The sequence below is a fragment of the Lepisosteus platostomus genome, unplaced genomic scaffold, assembly GCF_059453375.1.
Source record: "Lepisosteus platostomus isolate fLepPlt1 unplaced genomic scaffold, fLepPlt1.hap1 Scaffold_59_H1, whole genome shotgun sequence".
Taxonomy (NCBI): domain Eukaryota; kingdom Metazoa; phylum Chordata; class Actinopteri; order Semionotiformes; family Lepisosteidae; genus Lepisosteus; species Lepisosteus platostomus.
The window spans coordinates 211,889-229,117 of NW_028291675.1; the positions used below are offsets into that span (position 1 = coordinate 211,889).

At 49.2% G+C, this 17,229-nt stretch overlaps 13 non-coding genes across 13 annotated transcripts; 7 read left to right on the forward strand and 6 right to left on the reverse strand.

Annotated features, from left to right (window-relative positions):
* Positions 1 to 56: 56 nt before the first annotated feature.
* trnav-aac (transfer RNA valine (anticodon AAC)) lies at positions 57 to 129 on the forward strand. Its single transcript has one exon. It is a non-coding gene; the product is annotated as a tRNA-Val (tRNA).
* An 847-nt stretch (positions 130 to 976) lies between these two features.
* trnae-uuc (transfer RNA glutamic acid (anticodon UUC)) lies at positions 977 to 1,048 on the forward strand. The gene has a single exon. It is a non-coding gene; the product is annotated as a tRNA-Glu (tRNA).
* A 1,158-nt stretch (positions 1,049 to 2,206) lies between these two features.
* On the reverse strand, positions 2,207 to 2,278 carry trnad-guc (transfer RNA aspartic acid (anticodon GUC)). The gene has a single exon. It is a non-coding gene; the product is annotated as a tRNA-Asp (tRNA).
* Positions 2,279 to 3,447: 1,169 nt separating this feature from the next.
* On the forward strand, positions 3,448 to 3,520 carry trnav-aac (transfer RNA valine (anticodon AAC)). The gene has a single exon. It is a non-coding gene; the product is annotated as a tRNA-Val (tRNA).
* A 574-nt stretch (positions 3,521 to 4,094) lies between these two features.
* On the reverse strand, positions 4,095 to 4,166 carry trnah-gug (transfer RNA histidin (anticodon GUG)). The gene has a single exon. It is a non-coding gene; the product is annotated as a tRNA-His (tRNA).
* A 201-nt stretch (positions 4,167 to 4,367) lies between these two features.
* On the forward strand, positions 4,368 to 4,439 carry trnae-uuc (transfer RNA glutamic acid (anticodon UUC)). The gene has a single exon. It is a non-coding gene; the product is annotated as a tRNA-Glu (tRNA).
* A 1,158-nt stretch (positions 4,440 to 5,597) lies between these two features.
* On the reverse strand, positions 5,598 to 5,669 carry trnad-guc (transfer RNA aspartic acid (anticodon GUC)). Its single transcript has one exon. It is a non-coding gene; the product is annotated as a tRNA-Asp (tRNA).
* Positions 5,670 to 6,866: 1,197 nt separating this feature from the next.
* Positions 6,867 to 6,939, forward strand: trnav-aac (transfer RNA valine (anticodon AAC)). The gene has a single exon. It is a non-coding gene; the product is annotated as a tRNA-Val (tRNA).
* A 574-nt stretch (positions 6,940 to 7,513) lies between these two features.
* Positions 7,514 to 7,585, reverse strand: trnah-gug (transfer RNA histidin (anticodon GUG)). The gene has a single exon. It is a non-coding gene; the product is annotated as a tRNA-His (tRNA).
* A 201-nt stretch (positions 7,586 to 7,786) lies between these two features.
* Positions 7,787 to 7,858, forward strand: trnae-uuc (transfer RNA glutamic acid (anticodon UUC)). The gene has a single exon. It is a non-coding gene; the product is annotated as a tRNA-Glu (tRNA).
* Positions 7,859 to 8,309: 451 nt separating this feature from the next.
* trnav-cac (transfer RNA valine (anticodon CAC)) lies at positions 8,310 to 8,382 on the forward strand. The gene has a single exon. It is a non-coding gene; the product is annotated as a tRNA-Val (tRNA).
* Positions 8,383 to 9,016: 634 nt separating this feature from the next.
* Positions 9,017 to 9,088, reverse strand: trnad-guc (transfer RNA aspartic acid (anticodon GUC)). Its single transcript has one exon. It is a non-coding gene; the product is annotated as a tRNA-Asp (tRNA).
* A 5,926-nt stretch (positions 9,089 to 15,014) lies between these two features.
* trnat-agu (transfer RNA threonine (anticodon AGU)) lies at positions 15,015 to 15,088 on the reverse strand. The gene has a single exon. It is a non-coding gene; the product is annotated as a tRNA-Thr (tRNA).
* Positions 15,089 to 17,229: the final 2,141 nt, after the last annotated feature.

Below are 17,229 nucleotides of genomic sequence, written 5' to 3' on the forward strand. Positions count from 1 at the left end.
ACGCGTCCCTTTCTCAGCCCGAAACGCAAGCGAGACACCAGCAGCAGTCCCTGCAGGTTTCCGTGGTGTAGCGGCTATCACGTTCGCCTAACACGCGAAAGGTCCCCGGTTCGAGACCGGGCGGAAACAGCCTCGTTTTGCACGCTCCTGTACTTCACAGAGGTATTGAGCGACCGGTCATTTGTTCCCAATGTATTTCAGGTGCCTTCATGCACTCTTGTACCAAACGCACGTTCCTTCTGTATGCGGAGCCGATCATTTGCAATTGGGCTGTGCCGACAGATCAGGACGAGCTCTGTCGGCTCAAAAGCAGCGCAGGACCTGCAAGAACAACAGAAAGATTAGCATCCAGCGGGGGCTTCTTAGTGAGCCCAAGATCTCATCAAGAATCGGCTCCAGCAACAGGGCTAGGCGCATTGTTCCATTCTCCGACCACTCTCGGTGTAAACAAGTCCCTCCTGGACTCTGCTTGAATTGCACTTTCCTGCGTTTGCTTTGGTGTAACTGGCTTCCCCTGCATGGGCGAATGTGAAGAAGATCCTTAGTAAGTCATTGAAGAAACCCGAGAAGAGGTCGGAGTGGTCTCTGTCGTTCATCAACGATCCAGTCAGGCAGTACTCCTCTGTAAAGCGCCGTTCGTTCACATCAATTGGCTTTTTTTTGCCTTCATTCGTGCAAGTAGTAAAAGCAGACGCCCCTATTCTGCCGTGACCCGGATTCAAACCGGGGTTGTTGCGGCCACAACGCAAAGTACTGACCACTATACGATCACGGCGAGTTACCGATACACACGTGGCAGGGCGGAAAAGGCTGTGCTCTCTTCGTGTGACATAATTCGGGAAAGTCCTGACGTTGCATTTCAACTGAGCCCCAGTATACATCGACCCTTCGACACTCTGAGTGACAACTCTCTTGCGTGTTTTCTCATATTTATGTAGTTTGCTTGCATGATGCCCGGAACAGCAGGGTTGTGCACTCCCATATGGTCTAGCGGTTAGGATTCCTGGTTTTCACCCAGGCGGCCCGGGTTCGACTCCCGGTATGGGAACGTGTCAATTTTGCCTCCTGCTTTCCAAAAGATCAGCACTGTGTACGAAGGAGCCGCATTAAAACTACTCAACGTGCAAAACGTGCGAGAAGAGGGGGCGCTTGTTTCCAGCCGAAACTTCTCGCGTGTGAGACGAGCTGACCATCGCTGCAGGAGGTGGGAGGGTCACTCTGGTAGACAGGGCTGACCTTCGGCAATAGGATTTATACTCTCCAAGATGATATTTGCACTTTCTGGAGAGGCGATTTTCTCCACTTCAGTAGCCCGATTTCGTCGATTGCGTGGAGAGGGCTGTAGAATGTGGCGCCGTCTTTCCTGCTCCGTCCATGACAGGCGTGCTGGTCTCTGGAGAGAGAGCACGGTCCATCAGCGCACCCCAATAAAGGCACTGGAAGCAGCTGAATCGCATTGGCGAAGCTCAGCACTGGGCCGCTGGGCACATCTGACCACAGTTTCCGTAGTGTAGTGGTTATCACGTTCGCCTCACACGCGAAAGATCCCCGGATCGAAACCGGGTGGAAACAGACCAGACTTCTTCTGTCGCCACGCACAAAAGGGGATTGGGGATTCGCCTAGTGCTGTGATCGAACAGACCCACTCACCTCTTAGTGTGGCGGGATCTGCACAGTGCATGTCGCAGCGCATCCTGCTTTCACTTCAATGCGCGTCCTGATGTACCCCGGTCTCCCGCGTGACAGGTGGGGACAGGTGACAGGTCCACGTGACAGGTCCTATACTAACGAGGAAGACATCACTCTCTCCGACCCCCGGCATCGTGTCCCGACCCACCGTGCTGGAAGCCGACTCGTGCTGTGATTCCTTTACGGAGCAGAAATGACAACCGAGGAGCCGAGAGATCATTTCAGCATTTCGCGTCTGAACGGAAAACACAAACGACCAACTCGGAATGATTTGCCTTTGACGCTTATCAAAGCGTTCTTTGTGCATCGAACAGACCCACTCACCTCTTAGTGTGGCGGGATCTGCACAGTGCATGTCGCAGCGCTCCCTGCTTTCACTTCAATGTGCTTCCTGATGTCGAGTCGTGTGCCGTGCGGAGACTCTGAAAGCGAGAGCAATGAAAAGGTGCACGACGCTGTGTTAGAAAACAGAGAAGTGAAAGGCAGTCCTTTCTCTAAGGAGGTAAAAGAAAAGCTACTCCCCGTCGGGGAATCGAACCCCGGTCTCCCGCGTGACAGGCGGGGATACTTGCCACTATACTAACGAGGAAGACATCACACGTTCCGACCCCCGGCATCGTGTCCCGACCCAGCGTGCTGGAAGGCGACGCGTGCTGTGATTCCTTTACGGAGCAGAAATGACAACCGAGGAGCCGAGAGATCATTTCAGCATTTCGCGTCTGAACGGAAAACACAAACGACCAACTCGGAATGACTTGCTTTGGACGCTTTTCAAAGCGTTCTTTGTGCACGACAACTGCGCCGCCTAGCAGATACAAATGGAAGAGGGCTAAGCCTCCTCTCTTTTAGCCCAGGTTCGATCTGTCTCCCAGAATCACCAGGGCGCACGCACACACACACACCCGTGCCGTTGAAGTACTCTGCTTCATTTCTAAGGGCAACTCAACATTCACTCCTACCCCGAGTGCAGAAAAGACAGCGTCTGCAGCAACAGCAGCTCAGGTCTCTGCACAGGAGCTAAGCTGCCCCCATCTCCTCTGCTCTGCGGCTCCTACGGAGTGGAGTCCTGCCTGGAGCCGTGTTTGCAGGCGGCGGCTCCCCGCACCCTGTCTGTGCGTCGTGTCCAAGAGCTCCTGGGAGGAAGAGAGAGCCCTCCGACTCGGGGGCTTTTCCACGGTCTGTGTGAGGAGGGGCGGGTGTGTCCAGCAGCTTATCGAGCAGAAGCCTGGGGCGGCGGAGAGCTGTGATCGTGCAGACCTTGAGGTGTCACCTCTTTGTCTGCTTTCCCGCCCTCCCTCCGCCCAAGCTCTGCTCCAAAGTAGCCCGGCAACCCCTCACACCTGCACGTGTCACAACCTAAGGTGTGGTCATGAGACACCCATGGGGTGTTGTTCTGTTCTTGCTAATTGTTTCCTGCCCGTCGCAGGCAGGAGTCCATGCGAGGAAGATGCGCTGGACAGAGCTCAGAGGGCGCACCTGGGTGGCTTTCCTTCTGAGTGACGTTCCTGCAACACTCTCCCGCTACTCTTGGTGCGCTCATGCCGCAACACAGGAAGGCTGGAGCAGGTGGCTGTGGGCTCTGTGCACCGCCGAAATAGCTCAGCTGGGAGAGCGTTAGACTGAAGATCTAAAGATCCCGGGTTTCGGTGTTTTGTTTCATCGCGCCCTTTGTTCCTCTCTCCAGCGCCCCCTGCCTAAAGTGACGCGTCCCTTTCTCAGCCCGAAACGCAAGTGAGACACCAGCAGCAGTCCCTGCAGGTTTCCGTGGTGTAGCGGCTATCACGTTTGCCTAACACGCGAAAGGTCCCCGGTTCGAGACCGGGCGGAAACAGCCTCGTTTTGCACGCTTCTGTACTTCACAGAGGTATTGAGCGACCGGTCATTTGTTCCCAATGTATTTCCGGTACCTTCATGCACTCTTGTACCAAACGCACGTTCCTTCTGTATGCGGAGCCGATCATTTGCAATTGGGCTGTGCCGACAGATCAGGACGAGCTCTGTCGGCTCAAAAGCAGCGCAGGACCTGCAAGAACAACAGAAAGATTAGCATCCAGCGGGGGCTTCTTAGTGAGCCCAAGATCTCATCAAGAATCGGCTCCAGCAACAGGGCTGGGCGCATTGTTCCATTCTCCGACCACTCTCGGTGTAAACAAGTCCCTCCTGGTCTCTGCTTGAATTGCACTTTCCTGCGTTTGCTTTGGTGTAACTGGCTTCCCCTGCATGGGCGAATGTGAAGAAGATCCTTAGTAAGTCATTGAAGAAACCCGAGAAGAGGTCGGAGTGGTCTCTGTCGTTCATCAACGATCCAGTCAGGCAGTACTCCTCTGTAAAGCGCCGTTCGTTCACATCAATTGGCTTTTTTTTGCCTTCATTCGTGCAAGTAGTAAAAGCAGACGCCCCTATTCTGCCGTGACCCGGATTCGAACCGGGGTTGTTGCGGCCACAACGCAAAGTACTGACCACTATACGATCACGGCGAGTTACCGATACACACGTGGCAGGGCGGAAAAGGCTGTGCTCTCTTCGTGTGACATAATTCGGGAAAGTCCTGACGTTGCATTTCAACTGAGCCCCAGTATACATCGACCCTTCGACACTCTGAGTGACAACTCTCTTGCGTGTTTTCTCATATTTATGTAGTTTGCTTGCATGATGCCCGGAACAGCAGGGTTGTGCACTCCCATATGGTCTAGCGGTTAGGATTCCTGGTTTTCACCCAGGCGGCCCGGGTTCGACTCCCGGTATGGGAACGTGTCAATTTTGCCTCCTGCTTTCCAAAAGATCAGCACTGTGTACGAAGGAGCCGCATTAAAACTACTCAACGTGCAAAACGTGCGAGAAGAGGGGGCGCTTGTTTCCAGCCGAAACTTCTCGCGTGTGAGACGAGCTGACCATCGCTGCAGGAGGTGGGAGGGTCACTCTGGTAGACAGGGCTGACCTTCGGCAATAGGATTTATACTCTCCAAGATGATATTTGCACTTTCTGGAGAGGCGATTTTCTCCACTTCAGTAGCCCGATTTCGTCGATTGCGTGGAGAGGGCTGTAGAATGTGGCGCCGTCTTTCCTGCTCCGTCCATGACAGGCGTGCTGGTCTCTGGAGAGAGAGCACGGTCCATCAGCGCACCCCAATAAAGGCACTGGAAGCAGCTGAATCGCATTGGCGAAGCTCAGCGCTGGGCCGCTGGGCACATCTGACCACAGTTTCCGTAGTGTAGTGGTTATCACGTTCGCCTCACACGCGAAAAGTCCCCGGATCGAAACCGGGCGGAAACAGACCAGACTTCTTCTGTCGCCACGCACAAAAGGGGATTGGGGATTCGCCTAGCGCTGTGATCGAACAGACCCACTCACCTCTTAGTGTGGCGGGATCTGCACAGTGCATGTCGCAGCGCATCCTGCTTTCACTTCAATGCGCGTCCTGATGTACCCCGGTCTCCCGCGTGACAGGTGGGGACAGGTGACAGGTCCACGTGACAGGTCCTATACTAACGAGGAAGACATCACTCTCTCCGACCCCCGGCATCGTGTCCCGACCCACCGTGCTGGAAGCCGACTCGTGCTGTGATTCCTTTACGGAGCAGAAATGACAACCGAGGAGCCGAGAGATCATTTCAGCATTTCGCGTCTGAACGGAAAACACAAACGACCAACTCGGAATGATTTGCCTTTGACGCTTATCAAAGCGTTCTTTGTGCATCGAACAGACCCACTCACCTCTTAGTGTGGCGGGATCTGCACAGTGCATGTCGCAGCGCTCCCTGCTTTCACTTCAATGTGCTTCCTGATGTCGAGTCTTGTGCCGTGCGGAGGCTCTGAAAGCGAGAGCAATGAAAAGGTGCACGACGCTGTGTTAGAAAACAGAGAAGTGAAAGGCAGTCCTTTCTCTAAGGAGGTAAAAGAAAAGCTACTCCCCGTCGGGGAATCGAACCCCGGTCTCCCGCGTGACAGGCGGGGATACTTGCCACTATACTAACGAGGAAGACATCACACGCTCCGACCCCCGGCATCGTGTCCCGACCCAGCGTGCTGGAAGGCGACGCGTGCTGTGATTCCTTTACGGAGCAGAAATGACAACCGAGGAGCCGAGAGATCATTTCAGCATTTCGCGTCTGAACGGAAAACACAAACGACCAACTCGGAATGACTTGCTTTGGACGCTTTTCAAAGCGTTCTTTGTGCACGATAAACTGCGCCGCCTAGCAAATACAAATGGGTTGTACAACTTTGAAGTAGCAAATGGAAGAGGGCTAAGCCTCCTCTCTTTTAGCCCAGGTTCGATCTGTCTCCCAGAATCACCAGGGCGCACGCACACACACACACCCGTGCCGTTGAAGTACTCTGCTTCATTTCTAAGGGCAACTCAACATTCACTCCTACCCCGAGTGCAGAAAAGACAGCGTCTGCAGCAACAGCAGCTCAGGTCTCTGCACAGGAGCTAAGCTGCCCCCATCTCCTCTGCTCTGCGGCTCCTACGGAGTGGAGTCCTGCCTGGAGCCGTGTTTGCAGGCGGCGGCTCCCCGCACCCTGTCTGTGCGTCGTGTCCAAGAGCTCCTGGGAGGAAGAGAGAGCCCTCCGACTCGGGGGCTTTTCCACGGTCTGTGTGAGGAGGGGCGAGTGTGTCCAGCAGCTTATCGAGCGGAAGCCTGGGGCGGCGGAGAGCTGTGATCGTGCAGACCTTGAGGTGTCACCTCTTTGTCTGCTTTCCCGCCCTCCCTCCGCCCAAGCTCTGCTCCAAAGTAGCCCGGCAACCCCTCACACCTGCACGTGTCACAACCTAAGGTGTGGTCATGAGACACCCATGGGGTGTTGTTCTGTTCTTGCTAATTGTTTCCTGCCCGTCGCAGGCAGGAGTCCATGCGAGGAAGATGCGCTGGACAGAGCTCAGAGGGCGCACCTGGGTGGCTTTCCTTCTGAGTGACGTTCCTGCAACACTCTCCCGCTACTCTTGGTGCGCTCATGCCGCAACACAGGAAGGCTGGAGCAGGTGGCTGTGGGCTCTGTGCACCGCCGAAATAGCTCAGCTGGGAGAGCGTTAGACTGAAGATCTAAAGATCCCGGGTTTCGGTGTTTTGTTTCATCGCGCCCTTTGTTCCTCTCTCCAGCGCCCCCTGCCTAAAGTGACGCGTCCCTTTCTCAGCCCGAAACGCAAGCGAGACACCAGCAGCAGTCCCTGCAGGTTTCCGTGGTGTAGCGGCTATCACGTTCGCCTAACACGCGAAAGGTCCCCGGTTCGAGACCGGGCGGAAACAGCCTCGTTTTGCACGCTCCTGTACTTCACAGAGGTATTGAGCGACCGGTCATTTGTTCCCAATGTATTTCAGGTGCCTTCATGCACTCTTGTACCAAACGCACGTTCCTTCTGTATGCGGAGCCGATCATTTGCAATTGGGCTGTGCCGACAGATCAGGACGAGCTCTGTCGGCTCAAAAGCAGCGCAGGACCTGCAAGAACAACAGAAAGATTAGCATCCAGCGGGGGCTTCTTAGTGAGCCCAAGATCTCATCAAGAATCGGCTCCAGCAACAGGGCTAGGCGCATTGTTCCATTCTCCGACCACTCTCGGTGTAAACAAGTCCCTCCTGGACTCTGCTTGAATTGCACTTTCCTGCGTTTGCTTTGGTGTAACTGGCTTCCCCTGCATGGGCGAATGTGAAGAAGATCCTTAGTAAGTCATTGAAGAAACCCGAGAAGAGGTCGGAGTGGTCTCTGTCGTTCATCAACGATCCAGTCAGGCAGTACTCCTCTGTAAAGCGCCGTTCGTTCACATCAATTGGCTTTTTTTTGCCTTCATTCGTGCAAGTAGTAAAAGCAGACGCCCCTATTCTGCCGTGACCCGGATTCGAACCGGGGTTGTTGCGGCCACAACGCAAAGTACTGACCACTATACGATCACGGCGAGTTACCGATACACACGTGGCAGGGCGGAAAAGGCTGTGCTCTCTTCGTGTGACATAATTCGGGAAAGTCCTGACGTTGCATTTCAACTGAGCCCCAGTATACATCGACCCTTCGACACTCTGAGTGACAACTCTCTTGCGTGTTTTCTCATATTTATGTAGTTTGCTTGCATGATGCCCGGAACAGCAGGGTTGTGCACTCCCATATGGTCTAGCGGTTAGGATTCCTGGTTTTCACCCAGGCGGCCCGGGTTCGACTCCCGGTATGGGAACGTGTCAATTTTGCCTCCTGCTTTCCAAAAGATCAGCACTGTGTACGAAGGAGCCGCATTAAAACTACTCAACGTGCAAAACGTGCGAGAAGAGGGGGCGCTTGTTTCCAGCCGAAACTTCTCGCGTGTGAGACGAGCTGACCATCGCTGCAGGAGGTGGGAGGGTCACTCTGGTAGACAGGGCTGACCTTCGGCAATAGGATTTATACTCTCCAAGATGATATTTGCACTTTCTGGAGAGGCGATTTTCTCCACTTCAGTAGCCCGATTTCGTCGATTGCGTGGAGAGGGCTGTAGAATGTGGCGCCGTCTTTCCTGCTCCGTCCATGACAGGCGTGCTGGTCTCTGGAGAGAGAGCACGGTCCATCAGCGCACCCCAATAAAGGCACTGGAAGCAGCTGAATCGCATTGGCGAAGCTCAGCGCTGGGCCGCTGGGCACATCTGACCACAGTTTCCGTAGTGTAGTGGTTATCACGTTCGCCTCACACGCGAAAGGTCCCCGGATCGAAACCGGGCGGAAACAGACCAGACTTCTTCTGTCGCCACGCACAAAAGGGGATTGGGGATTCGCCTAGCGCTGTGATCGAACAGACCCACTCACCTCTTAGTGTGGCGGGATCTGCACAGTGCATGTCGCAGCGCATCCTGCTTTCACTTCAATGCGCGTCCTGATGTACCCCGGTCTCCCGCGTGACAGGTGGGGACAGGTGACAGGTCCACGTGACAGGTCCTATACTAACGAGGAAGACATCACTCTCTCCGACCCCCGGCATCGTGTCCCGACCCACCGTGCTGGAAGCCGACTCGTGCTGTGATTCCTTTACGGAGCAGAAATGACAACCGAGGAGCCGAGAGATCATTTCAGCATTTCGCGTCTGAACGAAAAACACAAACGACCAACTCGGAATGATTTGCCTTTGACGCTTATCAAAGCGTTCTTTGTGCATCGAACAGACCCACTCACCTCTTAGTGTGGCGGGATCTGCACAGTGCATGTCGCAGCGCTCCCTGCTTTCACTTCAATGTGCTTCCTGATGTCGAGTCTTGTGCCGTGCGGAGGCTCTGAAAGCGAGAGCAATGAAAAGGTGCACGACGCTGTGTTAGAAAACAGAGAAGTGAAAGGCAGTCCTTTCTCTAAGGAGGTAAAAGAAAAGCTACTCCCCGTCGGGGAATCGAACCCCGGTCTCCCGCGTGACAGGCGGGGATACTTGCCACTATACTAACGAGGAAGACATCACACGCTCCGACCCCCGGCATCGTGTCCCGACCCAGCGTGCTGGAAGGCGACGCGTGCTGTGATTCCTTTACGGAGCAGAAATGACAACCGAGGAGCCGAGAGATCATTTCAGCATTTCGCGTCTGAACGGAAAACACAAACGACCAACTCGGAATGACTTGCCTTTGACGCTTATATACCTCTTAGTGTGGCGGGATCTGCACAGTGCATGTTGCAGCGCTCCCTGCTTTCACTTCAATGTGCTTCCTGATGTCGAGTCGTGTGCCGTGCGGAGGCTCTGAAAGCGAGAGCAATGAAAAGGTGCACGACACTGTGAAATAAACATTAATAAACGCATATATAACGTCGAAAACACATCTAACACTAGGAGTATACAGCACTCTGCACAGTGTACGAAGTAAATTATTTTCGCAGTAATTAATTATATTTACTATATTTATTATACACGTGTAAATTAATTACTGCGAAAATAATTTACTTCGTACACTGTGCAGAGTGCCGTATACTCCTAGTGTTAGATGTGTTTTCGACGTTATATATGCGTTTATTAATGTCGTCGATTTTACGGTTGCAATTCGACGTTGATTATACGTCGAGGCGACGTATATATACGTATAGCCGTATTTTCGCCGTGAATATACGTATATTCGACGAATCAATGCCCACAGCTTGGCATACAAGGGTTTTGCGGAGGGGTCTTGCCACCTGCCTGAAAAAAAACAGTAAAATGTTTGAGTGCCTATAGAGTTTCTATTTTTATTTTCTTGAGAAAAGTTGATACCATTTCCTGGAAACCCCGTCCCCCATCAGTGCGCGGTGCCCGGGGAAAAATCTGTAGGGGGGCGTCTGAAATTCTGAGCGGGGGTGATATTTCGGTTGAAACGGAGCTGTACGGTGCAGCTACCCAAATGAAATCTCGCAGCTATGCCATTAATTAGTGCTTTATGATAGAAGATATCGACTAGCAATCTGGTATTTGCGATGAAGTTCAGTTTCACATTTTTCGTCACTCTCACTGGAGAGTATTGCCTGGAGCGAAAAGTACCATAAGCGTTCATTTTTGCAGCTACATGGACGTTCTGAATCGTTAAGAAAAAATGTTGTAAAACCAACAGAAAGCACAGACTGCTATAACTAGTCCTAGTTATATAACGATTTTAAGTATAATGATAAACTACTGCAAGGAATCGGTCCACCTGAGCAAACAGGATCGTAATGTTGACACTCAATAACGACACTGATATGTGCAGTTCCTGGACGGATAGCCCTCCTGCCCATCAAACAGACTGAGTGACTGTTCCTGTCATTTAGTGTTGTCTGACCATTGACAAAGTACAACTATTTTTTTAGGGCGCAAATTAAGTTAGGTAAATCTTTTTGCCCAAAACTGAAGGGGCAACATTCCCCCCTCCCCCCGTGATGCCAGGCCTGTCCCCATCCTATTCCATAATGTCATTATATATAATACCATACAACAGTGACCGATCCTTACTAACTACATGCGTTAAAATTGCACATCAGCTCATAGCAGGGGGCACATAGCCGCGATGTATTATCAATGTTATATTTCAACCATAATATCGACAACATTAATAAACGCATACGTTGAGAAAATATCGAACCCAACATATTTTCCGGTTATATACCACAATGCATTGCTAGTATTCGTTGGTCACAATTTTGGACACGTTTTTCAAACGTAGAAGTATATCCGCAAATATCTCAGCAATCCTCTTTTGACGAGTAAGTATGAACAATAATAATACTATCTGAATACATACAGATCTTTCTTAATATTATTTTGATTAAAATAGTACGTGAATAAGCAAAAAATGGCACATAAAATAGTGTGAATGGGGAAGATGACACAAAATCGTTTTGCCGTTTCTCTATTCTTATTCTATGTTGTACTTTCAAACTTTGGGTACTCTTTAATTAGGACAGACTTTATTGCTCAACTGCTATGATGCAAGCCAAATTTTATACATTTATTTCAGTTTTGAGCTTAGTAAACCGTTCACTTTTTAGATTATACTAAAGAAGATATTAATCATCATTTATTTGGGAAGTAATATTATATAATTTTCTCCTAGCTGCGGTGCTGAAGTCCCACCCTACATCAACAGAAAAAGAAATAAAGGAGCATGCAATGTGTTACTTGAAGAATGCATATGAAAGACAGGGGGCCAGGAGATCTGGACACTGAAAATAATAGGTTTTTGGTTCTAACTGTTAGGACAATTAGACAGGGTTTGCAAATAGTGGAAAAAAATCATCTTAACTTCCATTGTAATATTTTTTTTTCTTGGAAATATAGAAGTTGTACATTTTAAAATGTATATTTGAATCAAAATGTGGTTTTGAGTTAGTGTGTTAATGTAATTAGTTTTGTGTTTGTCATTACTATACTGTATATTGCCATGTTACCAGAATTTGTAGCTGAAGTTTAAGACTAGTTGTGTTTTTTTTATGATTATTGCCCATATGTTGATTGTTGATTGATTGTATACAATGTATAATTTGAAATACATATGTTTCAGGTGTGAATGTGTATTTTCAGAATACATTTCTAAATCTAATCATTGGCTTGGTTTACTTGTTTCTACACCTATAAAATCTATCTTTGATGTATAATAGACCTCTACCCATATACGTATAATAGACCTCTAAAGTTATACGTATAATAGACCTCTAACCATATACGTATAATAGACCTCTAAAGTTATACGTATAATAGACCTCTAACCATATACGTATAATAGTCCTCTAAAGTTATCCGTATAATAGACCTCTAAAGTTATCCGGAACTCCAACCATATATGTATAATAGTCCTCTAAATTTATCCGTATAATAGAACTCCAACCATTTATGTATAATGAACGTCTAAACATAGACGTATAATTGACGTATAACTTTAGACGTATATTAGAATTTCATTCTAGACGAATTGTAGACCACATTTAGACGTATAAGGTATGCGTTTAATAGACGTATATTATACGTCTTTTGCCCACTGGGTGGGCTCCAGATGCACATGGAAGCAATCAAGTGTTTCATCCGAGCTGTTTCAAAGACTGCCCAAGAGCTTTCCTTTCACAGAGGCGCAACGATTAATGATGGGGGTGCACCCTTCAATGCGCCTTACGACTCTAGGGAGTGATTGAGACGATTCGTAGCGTGTGCTCATTTCTCTCTATTCCCCGTGTTGCAGTGGTAGGATGACGTAAATTACTGCTTCGACACGTAACGCCATTATAATCACGTGCAGGAGCTGAGGGCTTTAGTTTTGTTTCGTTTTCCATGACGTTCGTAAGCGCGCAAATCAAAGGCAAGTCCTGCGTCTAACACGAACGTAAATGCTTTTGAAAGTGCAGTGTGGTGCAGCTTGTAAAATCCTTGTCCACATTTGTGGTTTGTTGATGTTTGTTCTGTCTGCCAAAGTTGCATTTTGACATCCGGACGGGGGGACTTTATCATTTGAACGTGAAGCCAGCCTTAAACCCTCTGAGGTGTGTCTGTCTGCCGGCACGTATCTTGTGAAAGGTTTTTTTTTTTTAACGGAGAGCAACTTTAAAAAGGTATCCGCAGCCACCTCGCAGTCCGTGTTTGATTATAGGAGGAATGCGGCGGCGGCGAGCTCGCATTTGTCGTGCTCGAGTGTTTAAGGCGATGGGATCGAAATGCGTTGGGGACTCCCCGCGCAGGTTCGAAACCTGCCGACTCCGGCGTCTGCCGCATGTCGCCTTGTGCCTGCGCGGCAGAGGCGAAGTGCCGCTTCTCCTTTCCTGGTACTATAACAACGCGAAATCGCTTGGACCTGCTGCCATGGACATCAATTCTTCAGATAACCACACACTTTGCCTTCGCACCTCTGGTGCTCTGCTTATGCCTTTGAAAACCTAATGAATAAAGCTGAAAGAACCGACACGATATGTAGGTGCTGGTAAAGCACGCAGTAAAGAACTGTTAACAGCAAGGGTTTCAGTGGGTTAACTGAGGAGAAGGCGTGATCGCTAATTGTTGACTTTTTATTTGGTGTTAGAAACACTCTTACTGTGCATGACGTGCAACAAATGTAGCCACAGAAATTGCATCACGCTTTCATGTATGCTATTGCAAACACCAACGTTGCCTAGATAGAAAACCGAAATAGCCGTGGGTTTGCTTGCTGGTCTGAAGGATCTCTCTTCGAATCTCTATCATTTGTCAATGGAAGTAAAAGGCGCTGCAATCTGATACGTTCAGAATCAAACCCGCAGCTGTTGTTCGACTTTATTTCTTGACTAATTACAACTGAGTGTCGCATGAGCAGTTACATAAACTTGTCTGGTATATTTGAACACAAATGCCGTTCTTCAATTAAAACTAACAGTACATTGTCAGGGACATTCAGTTCTATACAAACAAGAGACAGACAAGAGAATATTTCTACCGTTCATGTGGACTACGTGTTGACTTACTGATCGGAATAATTGAAAGGTTCGGGCTCATAGCCGATGCAGTGCGTGCTAATTAGAACAGCAACGCTGAGCTCTCAGCACCGTACTGAGCCCAGGTGTTTTTCTAAAGCTGTCAGGTGCAGTTCATTTACATGAAGGAAATCTCTTACTGGGTACGATTACAATGCAGTAAGTAGCACAGACTACTTAGGGAGCAGCCCGATGTGTTTAAAAATGACCCGAGCCAGGTAAGAGTCGAACCTACAATCTCCTGATTCGTAATCAGACGCCTTATCCATTGCGCCACTGGACCTGGTGTAACACTGCAGGACTGTAACCCAGTGAGCTCAGCCCTGCAACTAGTAAAATATTACCCCCGGTCCATTCTTTTCCAAAAGTGAGAAACACCTGTTTTCTACATGTTGTCTGTTTTAAAACCATATCTCTTTAAACCAAACCAAAGAGTTTGTCTTTTGCACTGCTATTCTGATTCATTTCGATTTCAAAGAAAAAAAAAACATTACCTTCCAAAGCATCATAAAATTGTCCCTTCTTCCAGACTCTACTTCTCTCTTGTAGTAGTACAGCAGACCTTTCCAGGTGAGCAGATCACAGAGTCCGAAATGAGCTTCCTCAATCAAGCAAAGTACCTGAACATGACTCTGTCATCATAAAAGCGCCCCTGTAATAAAGAAATTAAATCCGAAATCAAGAGGGCAGTTGCCTACTGAAATACAAGAAGTCATCAATTTTAACCTAGCAACACATTAAAGGCTGCATCTATACAAGTACGATTCTAGAAATGCTCACCAGATTACGTTTTAAGAAGGAACTGTGCCTCAGGTTCCGCCGAGATCTTAACTCGGATGGCAGGATTCAGAGTCCGGAGTGCGGACTGATGGCGCACGGAGGGTCCATATACTGTGGATCCCTCAGTGATCTTCCGCGTATTCAAACCACCAGCGTGTGACTCCCCTGTCCCCGTGACCTCATTGGTCTGCTCTCTCCTCTGTGCAGCCGAGCCCGACTCACGGTAAAGTGAAAAAAAATATGCCCTCAACGTGAGATTTAGTCTGGAGCGAGGATAGATGTTACCTTTTTATCATTGAACAGGATGTATGTGATGTGGCGACTAGGTTCAATTTTGTATCCTCTTTAAAAGATTAAGGACTGGGGTGAGCGTGATTTACCAGCTAAGAACCCGACGTGCGCACCGTTTAAGCTGCATAGACTCGGTCGTTTAACTCTTCTCCATTAGTAGGGTTAAGGTTAAAGAAAAAAACATTGCTGACTTCTTTTTTTTTTGCCAGCCGCTAGCGCTGATTAGCAAGGTTTGTATTTCATGTTTTGCAAGTTGCATCCATTTTAAGAAAAACAAGTCGCGTTAAAGACAGGAAATGAATACTTGCATTTAATTAAGTCTAGCCGTAGGCGGTTGTCCATAATGACCAGTACTGTTCAAGAAGACAGAACAAAGAAGGCACCGCTGGGATTCGAACCCAGGATCTCCTGTTTACTAGACAGGCGCTTTAACCAACTAAGCCACAGTGCCCCGGGAGTGTTGTCCTTTTGCAGCCACTTGGACACACCTTTAGAAAAACATTTTGTTAGGCATTCTGCCTCAGCCTAAACACCTATAGCTTGCAAAGCGCATGCTATTAGACAGGCACCTCTGCAAGACCTTAAGAGTCTCTTAAACTAGTGATAGTAAGGTGTTCCCAATGGGTGATGTTCGGCTTTCAAATCATCTCATCCGTGGAAGCGCCGAGATGCAGCTGTTTAAGGCTTAGAAGCAGCTGACTGTTTCACTACCTAGCTGATCACTGTCAGTCAGGGAGCTTAGAGGTGAAAAGCCTGTCTGAGAGACAATTCGCCATCGATCAGTTCAATATGTTCCGTACCAGCTCGGCGCACCCGAGATCATCTTGGTAGCCGTGTAGCTCAGATGAGTGAGAGCTTGTGTGTATTTACCACCGTGATTGGATGCCGGCCCTTCTCAGGTCACAGTAAACCTTCTGCTCAAAAAAAGTGAGGTAAAACCTCACTCTGCACAGTAAAACCTAAAAAAGTGAGGTTTTATTTAATCTCTGACCAAGGGAAACGTTTCATTTTTTCAAAGAAATGTTTGTTAAAAAATAAAGTCATAGTTCCATGGGATTCAATCATAGACCGTGTGACATGGAAGTCAGGAACCTAACCCACTAAAGCACTACAGAAACATTATCGACAGACAATGTACAGCGTGTACTATTCTTGTGTTGCGGTACATGAATATAATTATATCGTTATTAATTTCTAATTTATAACTTTATTAACTTTATAAATTAACTTTATAAATTTATTAACGTTATTAATTAATTTCACGACGCACAGACAGAGCGTAGGGAGCCGCCGCCTGCAAACACAGCTCCAGGCAGGACTCCGCTCTGCAGGAGCCGCAGAGCAGAGGAGATGGGGGCAGCTTAGCTCCTGTGCAGAGACCTGAGCTGTTGTTGCTGCGGACGCTGTCTTTTCTGCACTCGGGGTAGGAGTGAATGTTGAGTTGCCCTTAGAAATGAAGCAGAGCACTTCAACGGCACGGGTGTGTGTGTGTGCGCCCTGGTGATTCTGGGAGACAGATCGAACCTGGGCTAAAAGAGAGGAGGCTTAGCCCTCTTCCATTTACTAGTTCAAAGTTGTACAACCCATTTGTATCTGCTAGGCGGCGCAGTCGTCGTGCACAAAGAACGCTTTGAAAAGCGTCAAAGGCAAGTCATTCTGAGTTGGTCGTTTGTGTTTTCTGTTCAGACGCGAAATGCTGAAATGATCTCTCGGCTCCTCGGTTGTCATTTCTGCTCCGTAAAGGAATCACAGCACGCGTCGGCTTCCAGCACGGTGGGTCGGGACACGATGCCGGGGGGTCGGAGAGAGCGATGTCTTCCTCATTAGTATAGGACCTGTCACCTGTCCCCACCTGTCACGCGGGAGACAGGGGTACATCAGGACGCGCATTGAAGTGAAAGCAGGATGCGCTGCGACATGCACTGTGCAGATCCCGCCACACTAAGAGGTGAGTGGGTCTGTTCGATAACAGCGCTAGGCGAATCCCCAATCCCCTTTTGTGCGTGGCGACAAAAGAAGTCTGAAGTCCGTTTCCACCCGGGGACCTTTCGCGTGTGAGGCGAACGTGATAACCACTACACTACGGAAACAGTGGTCAGATGTGCCCAGCGGCCCAGTGCTGAGCTTCGCCAATGCGATTCAGCGGCTTCCAGTGCCTTTATTGGTGTGCGCTGATGGACCGTGTTCTCTCTCCAGAGTCCAGCACGCCTGTCATGGACGGAGCAGGAAAGGCGGCGCCACATTCTACAGCCCTCTCCACGCAATCGACGAAATCGGGCTACTGAAGTGGAGAAAATCGCCTCTCCAGAAAGTGCAAATATCATCTTGGAGAGTATAAATCCTATTGCCAAAGGTCAGCCCTGTCTACCAGAGTAACCCTCCCACCTCCTGCAGCGATGGTCAGCTCTGGCCGCCTGGGTGAAAACCAGGAATCCTAACCGCTAGACCATATAGGAGCGCACAACCCTGCTGTTCCGGGCATCATGCAAGCAAACTACAGAAATATTAGAAAACACGCAAGAGAGTTGTCACTCAGAGTGTCGAAGGGTCGATGTATACTGGGACTCAGTTGAAATGCAACGTCAGGACTTT